Source organism: Abramis brama (genome assembly GCF_963993115.1).
Source record: "Abramis brama genome assembly, chromosome: 20".
NCBI classification, from domain to species: Eukaryota; Metazoa; Chordata; class Actinopteri; order Cypriniformes; family Leuciscidae; genus Abramis; species Abramis brama.
The window spans coordinates 20,979,758-20,994,958 of NC_139982.1; positions in this window are offsets into that span (position 1 = coordinate 20,979,758).

The following is a 15,201-nucleotide window of genomic DNA, read 5'->3' on the forward strand; positions in this document are numbered from 1 at the left end:
CAGCCCTCTCCCGCCCCGCTAAACGCCAGGCCAAGCGGCGCTCCTGAGACGGGCTGCTCAGAGATGGCACTGAGTTCTTTTCAGGAGACGGTAGCAGGGCCGCTCCTTCCCCCCGCTCACGAGCCACGCCACTCTCATCCCCCTCTGTCGCCAGACCCCTGCCAGAGCACGCCCCCGTGGGACGCTGGTCCTCCCCTGGCGTCCTCTGGCAGGACGCGGCTAATGACCGTGCCCCCGCACCGGGCCGCTATGCCACCCACGCCTGGGCCGGTCATTCCGCCTCGCTGCACCACAGACCTTGCGCAAGATCAGGGAGGACGAGGAGCAGGTAATTTTGGTTGCCCCGTATTGGCACAACTAGTACTCCTCGCGACAGCACCTCCCTGGCCTATTCCCCTGAGGAAGGACCTGCTTTCTCAGGGACGGGGCACCTTATGGCACCCTCGTCCCGATCTATGGAACCTCCACGTGTGGCTCCTGGACGGGACGAGGTAGGTTTGAGTACCCTACCACCAGCGGTGGTGGCTACCATCACTTCCGCTAGAGCATCGTCCACGAGACATGTCTATGCGTTGAAGTGGAACCTCTTCGTCAACTGGTGTTCTTCTAAAAATCTTGAACCCACGAAATGCCCCATCAGTGTCGTGCTTTCCTTCCTGCAAGAAGGGTTGGAGCGAAGGCTGTCTCCCTCCACCCTGAAAGTGTATGTTGCCGCCATTGCCGCACATCACGACGCAGTTGATGGTAAGTCCGTAGGGAAGCACGACCTGATCGTCAGGTTCCTGAGGGGAGCCAGGAGATTGAATCCTCCTCGTCCTCCCCTCGTACCCTCTTGGGACCTCTCAGTGGTTTTAACTGCCCTGCAGAGTGCTCCCTTTGAGCCTCTGCAATCAGTGGAGCTTAAGTTCCTGTCAATGAAGACAGCGCTCCTGGTTGCATTGGCCTCCATCAAGAGGGTAGGGGACCTGCAGGCATTTTCGGTTGATGAAGCGTGCCTGGAATTCGGACCGGCTAACTCTCACGTGATCCTGAGACCCCGGCCTGGATATGTGCCCAAGGTTCCCACCACACCCTTTCGAGACCAGGTGGTGAACCTGCAAGCGCTGCCCTTGGAGGAGGCAGACCCAGCCTTGGCACTCCTCTGTCCAGTACGCGCCCTTCGTGCTTACGTTGACAGAACGCAGTGTTTCAGGACCTCAGACCAGCTCTTTGTCTGTTATGGTGGGAAGCTGAAGGGAAAGGCTCTCTCCAAGCAAAGGTTGTCTCACTGGATAGTGGACGCCATTGCTTTGGCTTACCAGCAGCAAGGTCGACCGTGCCCCCTTGGTGTGACGGCCCACTCCACTCGGAGTGTGGCATCCTCTTGGGCTCTAGCGCATGGCGCCTCGCTAACAGACATCTGCAGAGCTGCAGGCTGGGCGACACCTAACACATTCGCGAGATTCTACAATCTCCGAGTAGAGCCAGTTTCTTCTCATTTACTCGCTTCAACTAGCCGGTACTAGATTCTGCTCAGGTGTCTTCGCTTGCTCGCCATTCCTCTCCACGGACGGGATACGTGCGATATTCTCCTCAGGTGAGCCTAATAAGCCCTGAGTCTCCTCCAGCACTGACGACGTCAACGCCAGAGTTATGCCACTGGCAGCTTTCGCGCTTGGCTAGGTGCCTCCATGTGCATGGTTCCCCCTCTGGGCGACCCCCACATGTGTATTTCCACTGTAAGCCTCTCTGAGCATGTGTCATTCCCTCGGCAAGCCACCTTGCCACCCCTGGGGTTGAAATATTCCACCTGCGGCTGGACACCCCAGTGTTACTCCGTATGCAGCCCTTCGGGTCATATGTGTATTCTAAGTCCCCCCCCTTCGGTTGGGCATTATTGCATATTTCCACTGAGATATGCTTCCCAGTGTACCTTGGTATTCCTGTGTTAAGTAGGAGTCCTTCGTCCGTGCCAGTCTCACGACAGGGAGCTCAGACTTACGCAGGGCACTGGAAGACAGTCGAGAGGTGGCGTGATTACACTGGGAACCCCATTCGTCATCATCCGACGTAACTCGGAGTGACAACGAAAGGGAACGTCTCGGTTACGTATGTAACCCTCGTTCCCTGAGTAGGGAACGGAGACGTTACGTCTCCCTGCCACTTCCGCTGTACCGCTGGAACGCCTGGGTTCAGTCTCGGCTCCTCAGCGAAGACATATCTGCATGTTGCTCGCGCACTTCCTCAGAGGTGGAAAGAGTACTGAAAATTTGTACTCAAGTACAAGTACCGTTACATTGCTGAAATAATACTCAATTACAAGTAAAAGTACTGGTGTCAAAAAGTACTTAAGTAAAAGTACAAATTACTCTTCTCAAAAACTACTCAGAGTACTAGTTACTAGTTACTTTTTAGTTGGCGATAGTTAATGTATTACCAATAAATATTCAACCAAATCATAGATTTATGTAGAAAATGGCTACTTTTAACACGTTTTTACCTTATTGTCGAAGGACATTAATTAGTGGTCATGATACTGGAATTTCTAACTTCAATATGACACCGTGAAATATGTCAGTATTCAGTAGGCCTAGCCTATCATTTTTAATACCATCGGGAAAACTACCACATACTTAATATTTTAATATCTACGTTTTTGTCCATCCATTTTGTCAATGCATTCATTATTCTCAAGCATCAAAAAGCACAACACTCATTGTAACAGTAATCTATTTGAATGGAAAAGTTTAATTCAAGTCTTCTGAAGAGACACGTCACTGTATACAGTGAGATTTTAATTTAGGCTTTTGTTTACATATTTAAACATTGATCAATAACCATTACAATAATCTAACTTAAATATTTACTCACTCAGTGTATTTGTCTTTACAATAGGGTAATGTTAGTTGCAATAGCTCACACACAGCACTAGGAAGCTTGATTTCAAACTGAATTTAATTTGCAAAAAAGACTAGATTTTTCATAACTTTTGACAACGTTTAATTCAAGAGCATGGAGAGATTGGAGCTGGACGTCATTTGAGTCTGCAGTGAGAACCACTTGGAGAGATTCGCGATTGCACATGATGACACAGTCCCAAAGCGCACACGCAATATCCGAGTCCAGTTCATTCGTATTTGAGAGCTCGCGTCCAGTTTTCTGCGATCACATGAATGTGCCCTCGCGTTACAATATTGCACTCGTGACATCTGCCATTAAAATATGCCATAGCAATTTGCAGGTATTAATACAATTATGCGTAATAGGCCTACCTGCAATCCCGCGCTGAGAGGAGGCGGGTGTGTCAAACTCGCTGTCGTTGAGATGAGAGAATGAGAACGCGCAGCTGGTATCGTATCGGTGTATAGGCCAAAATGAGTATTGATAGATTTTTCAGTATTGATATGTATCAAAATATAGATATTTTGACAATGTTTCTCCAAACTTTCAGTCCAGCCATTAATCACTGAGCTCCTCGCCTCCTTCACTTAAAACCTGCTGCGACTGCGGCGGCTTTAATTCAGTCCAAATATCAGGGGTTTTATTGGTCCGTTTACGATCGAATATTTTTATTGGCTACCGACATGCCGGTCAAAGATTTGAATATCAATTCAAATTGTACTCAGTAACGAAATGTGATTTTACAAGTAGCGAAGTAGATTACTTAGTTTAATATGTACTTGAGTACAAGTAAAATTACAGATTAAAAAATATACTCAAAAAAGTACAAGTACCCAAAAAAACTACTTAATTACAGTAACGTGAGTAGTTGTAATTCGTTACTTCCACCTCTGCACTTCCTTATATACCCCCTGCGTGGGGCGGAGATACGCTATGCAAATTCCGCAGACCCATGGCATTTCATTGCCATTGGCTCGTTTTATATACTCGAAGATGATAGGCTTTCTAAGCGAAACCCCATTCGTCGTCATCCGACGTAACGTCTCCGTTCCCTACTCAGGGAACGAGGGTTACATACGTAACCGAGACGTTTTGTTTGTTTCTTTGTTTCTTTGTTTTGACTGTCTGTGTATGACCCTTGCCTGTACATTACGCCTCTGGATTGCCCCTTACAATAAAGCTGCGTTTGGATCTCAACCCTCGTCTCGGAGCAAGTTCGTAACACTTACTTTAAGTTAAACTTAATTAGATATTATTACAAAGTGCATTCGTAAAAAGTGCACTTGTGTTTATAAATATTATGATAAAAGTGTACTTTATTTAAGTAAAACTTAATTAGACATTATTACAAAGTGCATTTTTAAAAAGTGTATTTAAGTGTGTTAAGAAATATTGTGATGAAAGTGTACTTACTTTAAATTAAACTTAATTAGATATTATTACAAAGTGCATTTGTAAAAATTGTACTTAAGTGTGTTTATAAATATTGTGATGAAAGTGTACTTTCTTTAAGTTAAGCTTAATTAGACATTATTACAAAGTGCATTTTTAAAAATGCACTTAAGTGCGTTTATAAATATTGTGATGAAAGTGTACTTACTTTAAGTTAAACTTAATTAGATATTATTACAAAGTGCATTTGTAAAAAGTGCACTTAAGTGTGTTAATAAATATTGTCATTAAAGTGTATTCCCTTAAGTACACTTAAGTGGTCTTTAATTTTAATTTTATTATATTATCTGCAAGTGCACTTTTCAAAAAGTATACTTTGATTATTTTAAGCACACAAAAAGTGCGCTTTCAATACAATTAAGCACACTTATTTTTCACAAGGGAATACTTTGTAACCCATCTATAAACATTATTTAACCAGAAAGAGGCAGAGGAACATGATTTTTTCATAGGTTATCTTAATGTGCTAGTGTCGGGATATACAGTAGTGACAGTTTATGCAAATATTACATTATTTTTATAAGTTAACAATGGATCTTGAACAGTTACTTCAAGGTTACTGCAAATGTTCAATTGTTGAAAATGTTCAAATTTTATGCACAGTATATGCAACAGCAGTATTTGCACTGTAAACATTTTTTATTTATATAAAGTGTGGGTGAACTATATGGCTATGCTGTGGTTCCTGTAGGCTTTGCGTGCGTGCGTGCGTGCGTGCGGCGGGGTGGGGGGGTATTTGGGGGGGCCTCCATGTCCATTTTGCTTGGGGCCCCCAAATTCCTTCAAACGGCCCTGCTCAGCGTGTCTTGAGTTTGGACCCAATGACTCCTTAGTCATTCTCAGACCGAAGCACGGTTACGTCCCCAAGGTATTGGGCACTCCTTTCAGAGCACAGGTCATTTCCCTCTCAGCCCTGCCGACTTCTGGCAGCGAGGCTGATAGTAACCTCCTTTGCCCTGTTAGGGCTTTGAGGGGTTACGTCACGCGCTCCGCCGCCTTCAGGCGCTCGGAGCAGCTTTTTGTTTCATTTGGAGGACGCACCAAGGGTCTCGCCGCCTCGAAACACAGTCTGTCCAGATGGACGTGATCGAGTTAGCTGATGATGTAAAGCCAATTAAAAGTTCCTGTTTTTGCCCTTCGAAATATTATATTATAATATTTAAAAGACACGGCTAAAAGTGAGACTGTGTATTGTGATTCTGTACTATTCTGCTAACGTTAGTTGAAAATGTATTATGCAGTAACTTAATATTACTCTGAGAGTGTGTGTGTGACAGTGATTTATGTGCACATGTCAGTCACTCTTTCTTATGGTCCGTCAGCGCGGCATCGCTCGTCAAGTTCGTAGAGATCTTATTCAGTCCATTTTAAATTCTGATTTTGGCCGCCTCTCAAATGGGTTATAGATATATTGCCTATGAAGTTCAAGTAAATGCGCTAGAAAATCCACGCTCATTCATGGATGTGCATTTATAGCATGGACGGGGAAAGCGCCGACGCCTGCAGGATTTCATCTGACGGTACATAAGCATATTATAATCTATATCTGTTCCGTGAGAGCAGAACGAACGAGCCTTTATTGACGTTTTTAAATCTGAAAACTCCAAAAAGCAACGAAATTGTCAGACATCCATTAGTGCATGTTCACAGAGGAAAACTGAAATACAGCGCTGGTTGTTCTCTCGAACGATACTCGACGACAACAATCCTAAGCCGCGGGCGAAGTTAACGTTACTTAATGGGTGTATTCAATTGTATGAAATAATCCCGAAAAAAAAAAGCACAAACACTGCAGAGAAAGCAAGTTCAACAGCTAACACTTGCTGAGGTGAAGTGACGGCTAGTAACAACAGACAAGCGGCTAGCATTGACATCAGCGACAACCCACCTGTCACTCAAGTGGCCACACCCTTAATTATCAGAATCAGAATCAGAATCAGAATGAGCTTTATTCGCCAAGTGTGCACAAACACACAAGGAATTTTTTGTGGTTTTTACAGGAGCTCTTGGTACATACATACATATATGACATTAGAACAGGCATTTAAATGGGAACATAAATAAATAGAATAAACAATAATAATAGTTTTAGTATACATCTAAAAACAGAAGACTTATGTACAGATTTGTGCATTGTGTGTACAGCTCTATAAATAAAATTTGTATATGTATTTACACAAAAAAAAACAAAAAAACCTCTTGCTTCTCTCTCAAGTACTGAATGAATTATACAGCAGGTGTTAATTGCTGTTTTATCTGTTTAAGCTGGAGATAGCATGGGGGAAAAAACTGTTTTTGTGCCTAGAAGTTCTAGTGCGCAGAGATCTGTAACGTCTGCCTGACGGCAGAAGTGCAAACAGGTTTTGGCCGGGGTGGGAGGGGTCTGTGATGATGTTCCCTGCCCGTTTCTTCACTCTGGCATTGTACAAGTCCTGAAGGTTGGGGAGGTGTACACCAATGATCCTTTCAGCTGTCCTAACAGTCCGTTGTAGTCTTCTTATATCTGATTTGCTGGCTGACCCAAACCAGACAGTTATAGAAGTGCACAGAACCGACTCAATAACAGCTGAGTAAAACTGAGTCATCTGCGCTTGTGGTAGGTTGAACTTTTTCAGTTGACGAAGGAAGTACAACCTCTGTTGGGCCTTTTTGACAATGGAGTCAATGTGATTGTCCCACTTCAGGTCCTGAGAGATGGTAGTGCCCAGGAACCTGAATGACTCCACTGCTGTCACAGTGCTGTCCATGATGGTGAGAGGGGGGAGTGCAGGGGGGTTTCTCCTAAAGTCCACTATCATCTCCACAGTTTTGAGCGTGTTCAGCTCCAGGTTGTTATGACTACACCAGACAGCCAGCTGTTCAACCTCTTGTCTGTAAGCAGACTTGTCACCGTCCTGGATGAGGCCAATGACTGTGGTGTCGTCTGCAAACTTCAGGAGCTTGACGGAGGAGTCTTTGGAGGTACAGTCATTTGTGTAGAGGGAGAAGAGCAGTGGGGAGAGAACACACCCCTGGGGGGCACCAGTGCTGATGGTAAGGGTCCGAGATGTGACTTTTCCCAGCCTCACTAGCTGCTGCCGGCCTGTCAGGAAGCTGATGATCCACTGACAGATGGAGGAGGGCACAGAGAGCTGGGTTAGTTTATTCAGGAGGGTATCCGGGACGATGGTGTTGAAAGCGGAGCTGAAGTCCACAAACAGGATCCTTGCATAAGTCCCTGGTTTGTCCAGATGTTGGAGGATGTAGTGCAGTCCCATGTTGACTGCATCATCCACAGACCTGTTTGCTCGATAAGCAAACTGCAGGGGGTCCAGCAAGGGTCCAGTGAGGTCCTTCAGGTAGGCCAGCACCAGTCTCTCAAATGACTTCATGACCACAGATGTCAAAGCAACAGGTCTGTAATCGTTAAGTCCAGAGATTTTAGGTTTCTTGGGTACCGGGATGATGGTGGAGTGTTTGAAGCAGGAGGGGACTTCACACAGCTCCAGTGATCTGTTGAAAATCAGTGTGAAGATGGATGACAGCTGGACAGCGCAGGCTTTGAGACAGGCTGGTGAGACACCGTCTGGGCCTTTGGCTTTCCTTATCTTCTGTTTCCTGAAGACTCTGCATACATCCTCCTCACTGATCTGAGGTGCAGGCTGAGAAGCAGTAGGGGGGAGGGAGGGGGGTGTTGATGGTTGTATGTAGAGACGGTCAGAGCGGGTGTGGGGTGTGAGAGCAGGCTTTTCAAATCTACTGTAAAATACATTGAGATCGAATTATGCAGAACTTTAAATATTAATCAACTAAACGGATGAGTTATAAAAAAATTCACCCCCCTCACAGTTGTCATGAAGGGCAAAAATAGCTGTATAGACCAAAGCCACATACAGACACCAGGCTGTAAACACGTTTTTTTCTACTGTAAAATTTGGCATTTTAACATGGGGGAGATACAGATTTGACTCACTTTTGACATCAGCCTCAAGCGGCCAGTCAACGAATTGCAGTTTAACTCACTTCCGTGTTGGTTTCAAGAGAGAGACGGGGAGGTTGCCGCTTGGTTGGCCCGCTCTGCTGGCCACCTATTTCCCCACCTTTCAGTGCTCCCCGGGCTTCCCCGGTGGTTATGTGTGGATGCTAGGCGCGCACAGCGTGGACAAAGAGTTCCCGTAGCATAAGCTTACTTACGCAATACGAGAGAACCTCTCGTAAGAGAACGTTACTGGTTATTGAACGTAACCTCGGTTCTACCAGAAAGACTCAGGAGATAAAAAGATATAACAAGAGTAAATTTATTAATAGCTCAGCAAGCATAAAGTCTTTGGCGTAGGCCCCGTCCTTAGCAAGCAATGCGAGGGTAACGGAATCTGCAAATCCCGCCTGAAGATGAAGGCAGGGGCGCAGCCGACCCCCTGGAGGTAACGGAAGGGACCATCCTGGTGGTGGTGGGGAGGATGGAGGGAAGGGACCATCTTGGAGGTGGTTGGGGAGGATGGAGGTAATTGGCGCCGTCAGTATCTGCGAACTCAGACGAATGTAAGAACCATTCTTTTATACTGAGAGTGTTAACACATGATTGGTTAGAAGTGAGTTAATTCATGACGCGCTGATTGAGTCTTCCTGGCAGAACTTAACGCTAAGCTTACATTTCTACCAGAAAGACTCGGGAGATAAAAAGATATAACAAGAGTAAATTTATTAATAGCTCAGCAAGCATAAAGTCTTTGGCGTAGGCCCCGTCCTTAGCAAGCAATGCGAGGGTAACGGAATCTGCAAATCCCGCCTGAAGATGAAGGCAGGGGCGCAGCCGACCCCCAAAGATAGGTGGAGGAATACCTCCACCGGGACGGAGGAATACCTCCGCCGTGACGGAGCCCACCCCCAAAGATAGGTGGAGGAATACCTCCGCTGGGACGGAGCCCACCCCCAAAGAACTGTAAGTGAGAGTACCCACCAGTCGTGGATCCTGCAGTTCCTGGAATGAGAAAGAAAAGTTAAAAGAATAACGTGAAAAAGCAACTTTTTTATTTTTATTTTGTATATATATTAAAAAATGAACTGCATAAAGACAAGGTCACGATAGAGCATACATGAAAGCCATAATATTGCTTGATTATGATGACCGCTTAGACAAGGCCTCGATAGACCATAATACCAAAATTGCTGTGCATAGACATGATGTGATAGACAACATAAAGACAAGGTCCAAAGACCACACATAATAGCTATAAAGTACAAGGTCGTGATGACCACATAGAGACGAAGCAGCGATGGACCACTTGACCCTGATAGGCTGCACATAAAAGCCATTGAGGCGCCAGGTCGTGATAGACCACATAAACACAAGGTCAAGCTTGACCACAAGGCCACGATGGACTGCACATAAACAAGGTCATGCTTGACCACAAGGCCACGATGGACCGCACATAAACACAAGGTCATGCTTGACCACAAGGCCACGATGGGTTGCACATAAACAAGGTCATGCTTGACCACAAGGCCACGATGGACCGCACATAAACACAAGGTCATGCTTGACCACAAGGCCACGATGGACCGCACATAAACACAAGGTCATGCTTGACCACACGGCCGTCTCGACCACACATAACAAGGCCGCGATGGACCAACATACCTCAATGGGCATATGCAGACAAACCATGCAGGCTACACGGCCATGATAGACCACATATAGCTGGCCATGATGGCCATTAGACACAAAAGACCACAAACGAGACAGGCCACGATAGACCGGACGGCCATTGGACCACATAAAACCAAGGCCTCGATGAGCCACGAGGCCATAATAGCCACATATAGGACAAGGCCACGGTAGGCCACACGGCCATGGAAGACCACATAGACGAGACCGCTTAGGAGCCACAACGGCCGCTAATGCCACACAGAGACAAGCTTATAAGACAAGGCAACTAAGCCACACGAAACCAAGGTCTCGAGGACCACAGACCACGATGGGCCACACACAGGACGAGGCCACGATTGGCCACACGGCCATGATAGACCACACAAAACAAAGGCTGCGATGGACCACAGACCACGAATGGCCACACATAGGACAAGGCCGCAATAAGCAACAAAGCCACTAAAGGCCACACATAAACAGGCTAAACATAAACACGGCCATAAAGCCACATGAAACCACGACCTCTAGAGGTCACTAGACCTCGATGGGCCTTGCAGGACAAGGCCACGATAGGCCACACGGCCATGGGAGACCACAGAGACGAGACCGCTTAGGAGCCACAACAGCCGCTAATGCCACACAAAAGACAAGTTTCAAAAGACAAGGCCGCTAGGCCACACAAAACCAAGGCCACGATGGACCACAAGACCACGATGGGCCATAAGGACAAGGCCACGATAGGCTACACGGCCATAATCGACCACACAGAACACGGCTATGATAGCCACTCAGGACATGTCCACAAATGGCCACAAGGCCGTGATGAACCACACATAGACTAGAGACAAGACCAGACAGGCCACATGAAACGAGGCTGCAATAACCACATGGAGACAGACCACATTATCTGCTTATCGGGTGATGCAAGCTAGAGTTCCAGCGCAGATTAATTGAAACATGACACCACCACCACCAGTATTTGCATGAGGATTTACCTGAATCGTTACTGCAGAGCTTGCTGAGCTTCCAGAATGATTTTAGAATCATTTCTTAAATAAGACTTGAATGCAGAGGAAAACCATCTGCCCAGCATCTTGATAGCTGAAGTAGAAATGCCGCATTTGGCTGCTGTAGTGGCTGCCCCAATCCTGCCGGAATGACCGGTATGCTGAAAGGGAGACAGCTGTAGCTTTTGAGGACAGAAACTAGATGAGTCCTGAACCAGACTTTAGAGAGAGATGCTTCGTTAGGTAGGAAAATAGAGGGAGTGATCTGAGAATCTAGGGAGGATTTTAGGAATTTACTCATAGATAGAAGGGACAAAATGTATTGCTAATTTTAGAATTTGTTAATGTGATACCAGAACTTTAGTCATTTGGAGTGCTCAAGAAAGAGTAAAGAATTAAGTGAGAACGTGAATCATAAAAAGAAAGACCAAGGCAAGATCGGAGTGTTTAGATCTGAAGTAAATTCCCCTGGGTGCATGAGCCATGAATGCTGTTAAAACATGGCTACAATCGAATATGAAAATAGAAAGAGAAAGAGAAATAGAAAGAGAAGACCATTTCAAATGGAAGGTAATTAAAAGGGGGGTTAAATGGATTCCACTTTCTGTAATGTTCCTGTTAAAGCATTTCAACAACTGCAAAGTTACAATGCACAAAGTCAAGCATGGAGGATTTAATTTAAAGAGATTGCTTTGTAAGGACTACAGCAACGCTGAGAGGGACTGTGCAGCATCCCTTCCGGATAAATGGCATTGCAAACCTAAAGTTACATAAATCCAGCTCCCAGAATATGATTTATAGCATATCGAGACAGGTTGAGATAGTGAATGACTAGAAGATTACTACGCATAAGCTACATAATTCATCGACTAACCATCCGGAAATGGTTTCTAATTGTTGACGCTTCTGAGTCTCTCCATCTCTGAGTAGGTTTGAACGAAGCTAAAAGTTTTGAAAATGTCTGAGTAATCGGAGCTGCAAAACGAGCTGTTGAAACTCCACCCCCTGGGCCAGGGAGCATCAGCCTGACTGCATCCAAAGGGACAGACAAAAACAATGCACTTTACTCACACTCAAATGACAATTCCAGCATAGTAGATGAAAATATCTTGGGAGCATTCCAAGTCAAACCCCTCACACACATCCTGGGGACACTGGAGACCCACCACACATTGATTTCGTAATTGTAGACTAGGAAGAAACAACCGGCCGTGATCAGGATGAGAAATAAAGGAATCTGAAAAGAAAACCGAAACATTATAAACAAATACTGCAGAAATATAAGCTTTTAAGATGTAGGGAGCCACGCCTCCAGTGATATATGGTCTAGCTGGATTGAGCAGAGCGACTAATTTACATGATCACTGTTAGAGGAGACAGGGTGATGGACAAGGGTTGCTGAAAGGCAGAGCCACCTGAAAACGAAAGGTTTTGCTATAGCATTGCAGTGGTCAGGAATGTGCTCACGCAACCTTAATCATGAAATTGGAGACTAATGATTGCCAGATAAACATCTCAGGAATAGCATGTTCGTCTAACAAGAAGATCTGCCTTGATGTAACCGATCTTTGTTAGCAATTACAACATAAGTTTTGCCACCACTTAGAACCCAAAAGGATGTTAGCAGCCACTATAGGATAATTTCTGTAAAGCGTGAATGAACGAAGCCTGAGCAGGCTCGATTTTAAAATTATTTTTTTTTTTTTTTATATTATTTATTTAATAACCACTAAATCTTAATCTTATTAATCTTATTACAATTCTTACCTGAAGTAAGGTGACAGCATACCGATAAGATACAACCTCAATCACACTTGATATTCTGTTGTTGACTTTTGAGCACAGAATCTATTTCTCAGCTGTGCAGTGTACACCTGACATTACTCTCGAGTTGCCTTTGTACGAGTGAAGTTTTATTCACGGCCGAGAGATCGCTGGCCATGGCAACCAAGTGAGTCCCTTGAATAGAAAAATCTGTGAACATTTAAATCATACAGATGAGTAAATATAATGTCACTCGAGTCTTCTTGACTGTGATTTCTGGTGATTGGTTTGTGATTTCTGGTGATTGGTTTGAATGATATAATTTAAGCATAACTATTAGGTCTACTGTGTTAATCACATTGGCAAAGTCTGTGACCTTTGACCTGAGCATCCTTAGTCTGCCTTCTTTGTACTGTACATTTAATATCAAATACCTATTACGTAAATATTTAGATGACACATATTGGTGGATTAAAGTAGTCGCCGAGAACAGTTGTGTTACAGCGATTGTACAATATTTCTGTTACTGAAGAACTTAAAATGCAAGTATTAAAAGATCTTGATGATATGAAGAAAAAAAATATATATAAATACAAAGTGTGGAACAGTTTAAAGAATTATCAGCATTGTAAATGTGGAATTTATTTCCTTTGTATTATATACTCCTGCAACATATAACCATGACTACTAATGCATAGCTTCCAATGACAACTTGCTTCCTTTAGGGTCAGCTTTCTTTATGATATGGTCATATATTTACATGTAGGCTATCGTTTTCAAATGTATTTATTTATTTATTTATTTAATTTAAATAAAAGTTAAAAATAAGTTATAATTTAACGGCATTAATTGCTGTTGTTTAATGTTTGAAAATGAGCTGAGATATACATAAAATATACCCACTATTGATTGGTTGAAGTCTGCAATCATCCTAGGTATAAGTCGAGATCTTCCCGCGGTCGGGAAGTGATTGAAAAAACATCTCCAGTCAATAAATGCCGAAGCAATACCAAATTCAGAAAAGCGTAAAACAAGTTGGATAGGTAGGCCTAGGCTACTGCTCCTTTAAGACGGAGTGCACTCTTATGATGGTGAGTGAGCAGATGAGGAGCGCGAGCTGTAATATATGGCATATGCATATAAAGCCGATTAATATCTAAGTTGCTCTTAAGCTTGTTTTTTTTTTTTTTTTAAATGAAAACTACCACGTCACACAGTCGCCATTTAAACTTTACCGCTGATGAAGGGAACAGTAGAGTATCAAGTTATATACTTACTTACCTGAATGAAGTTTAGTAATGGGGACATGTAAACAGTGGCCGCTGAAGTGCCTACCAACGTAAAACCTTGAAGTGGAACTTGAACTTGAAAAAAACCCTGTGAGGAAATCGTCTCATGAGATTTCAAGCTGCCACGCGCTTGTTTCCCACACAAGTGTGTCGCACTCGCGCACCGCAAAAGTTGCTGAGATCTAATCAACGATATTTGACTTGTGTTGTTATGGTTGGAATCGAAACGCCGAGAGCAAACGCCGGCGTCGGTTTCTGCGAACCCAAAGGGAGCGTAATTGGCGCCGTCAGTATCTGCGAACTCAGACGAATGTAAGAACCATTCTTTTATACTGAGAGTGTTAACACATGATTGGTTAGAAGTGAGTTAATTCATGACGCGCTGATTGAGTCTTCCTGGCAGAACTTAACGCTAAGCTTACATTTCTCTCTAGAAGAGGGAACGAGTATTGCGTAACCTGCCGTGCTCGCGCCACGAGCTCATGTCGCTTCAGTTGACGGAAGCCAGAGATTTAGCCTCCGAGCCTTCCTTATATACGCTAAGCCACCTCCCATTCTGGCGGGCTGTGACGCGTGAGGGTGCGCGCGCCCTCATTGGGCGTGACGTCACGCTGAGGCTCACTGGTAGGCTAACCCCCAATTTCCACCAACTGCGGAACGGCTGCGAATCCGCTCCGGAACGACGGCGGAGTCAATAGGTTTCCATTAAAGTCAATGTGTATATTTTCACTGACTGCGGAACAGCTGCGTTCCGACTCCGGCGTTCCGCAGCCCTCCGGAGCAGATACGCAGAGCTTCTATTTTTGCCGGATGCCGGAGAGCTCCGCAGCAATTTAGCACTTATATTGCGCGATCATACGTGAATTCGCGAGATCTCGTGGGTCCTTGTAACTTCAACTGTCAGTCAAGCCATTCCGCAACAAATCCGGACCTAGTGGGTATTGAAGGACGGCGGAGCACGGAGCCGACACGCAGCGGAGCCGATCTGCAGCCGTTCCGCAGTTGGTGGAAATCCGGGGTAAGTGCTGAATTGCTGCGGAGCTCTCCGGCATCCGGCAAAAATAGAAGCTCTGCGGCCCTGTCCCAAATGGCGCACTTCATGCGGACTTTCGGTCTCGTGGACTTGAATTGCGCATGCTCGCTGAGTCTACGAGTCCGTAAGCAGTCCCATTCAGCATTA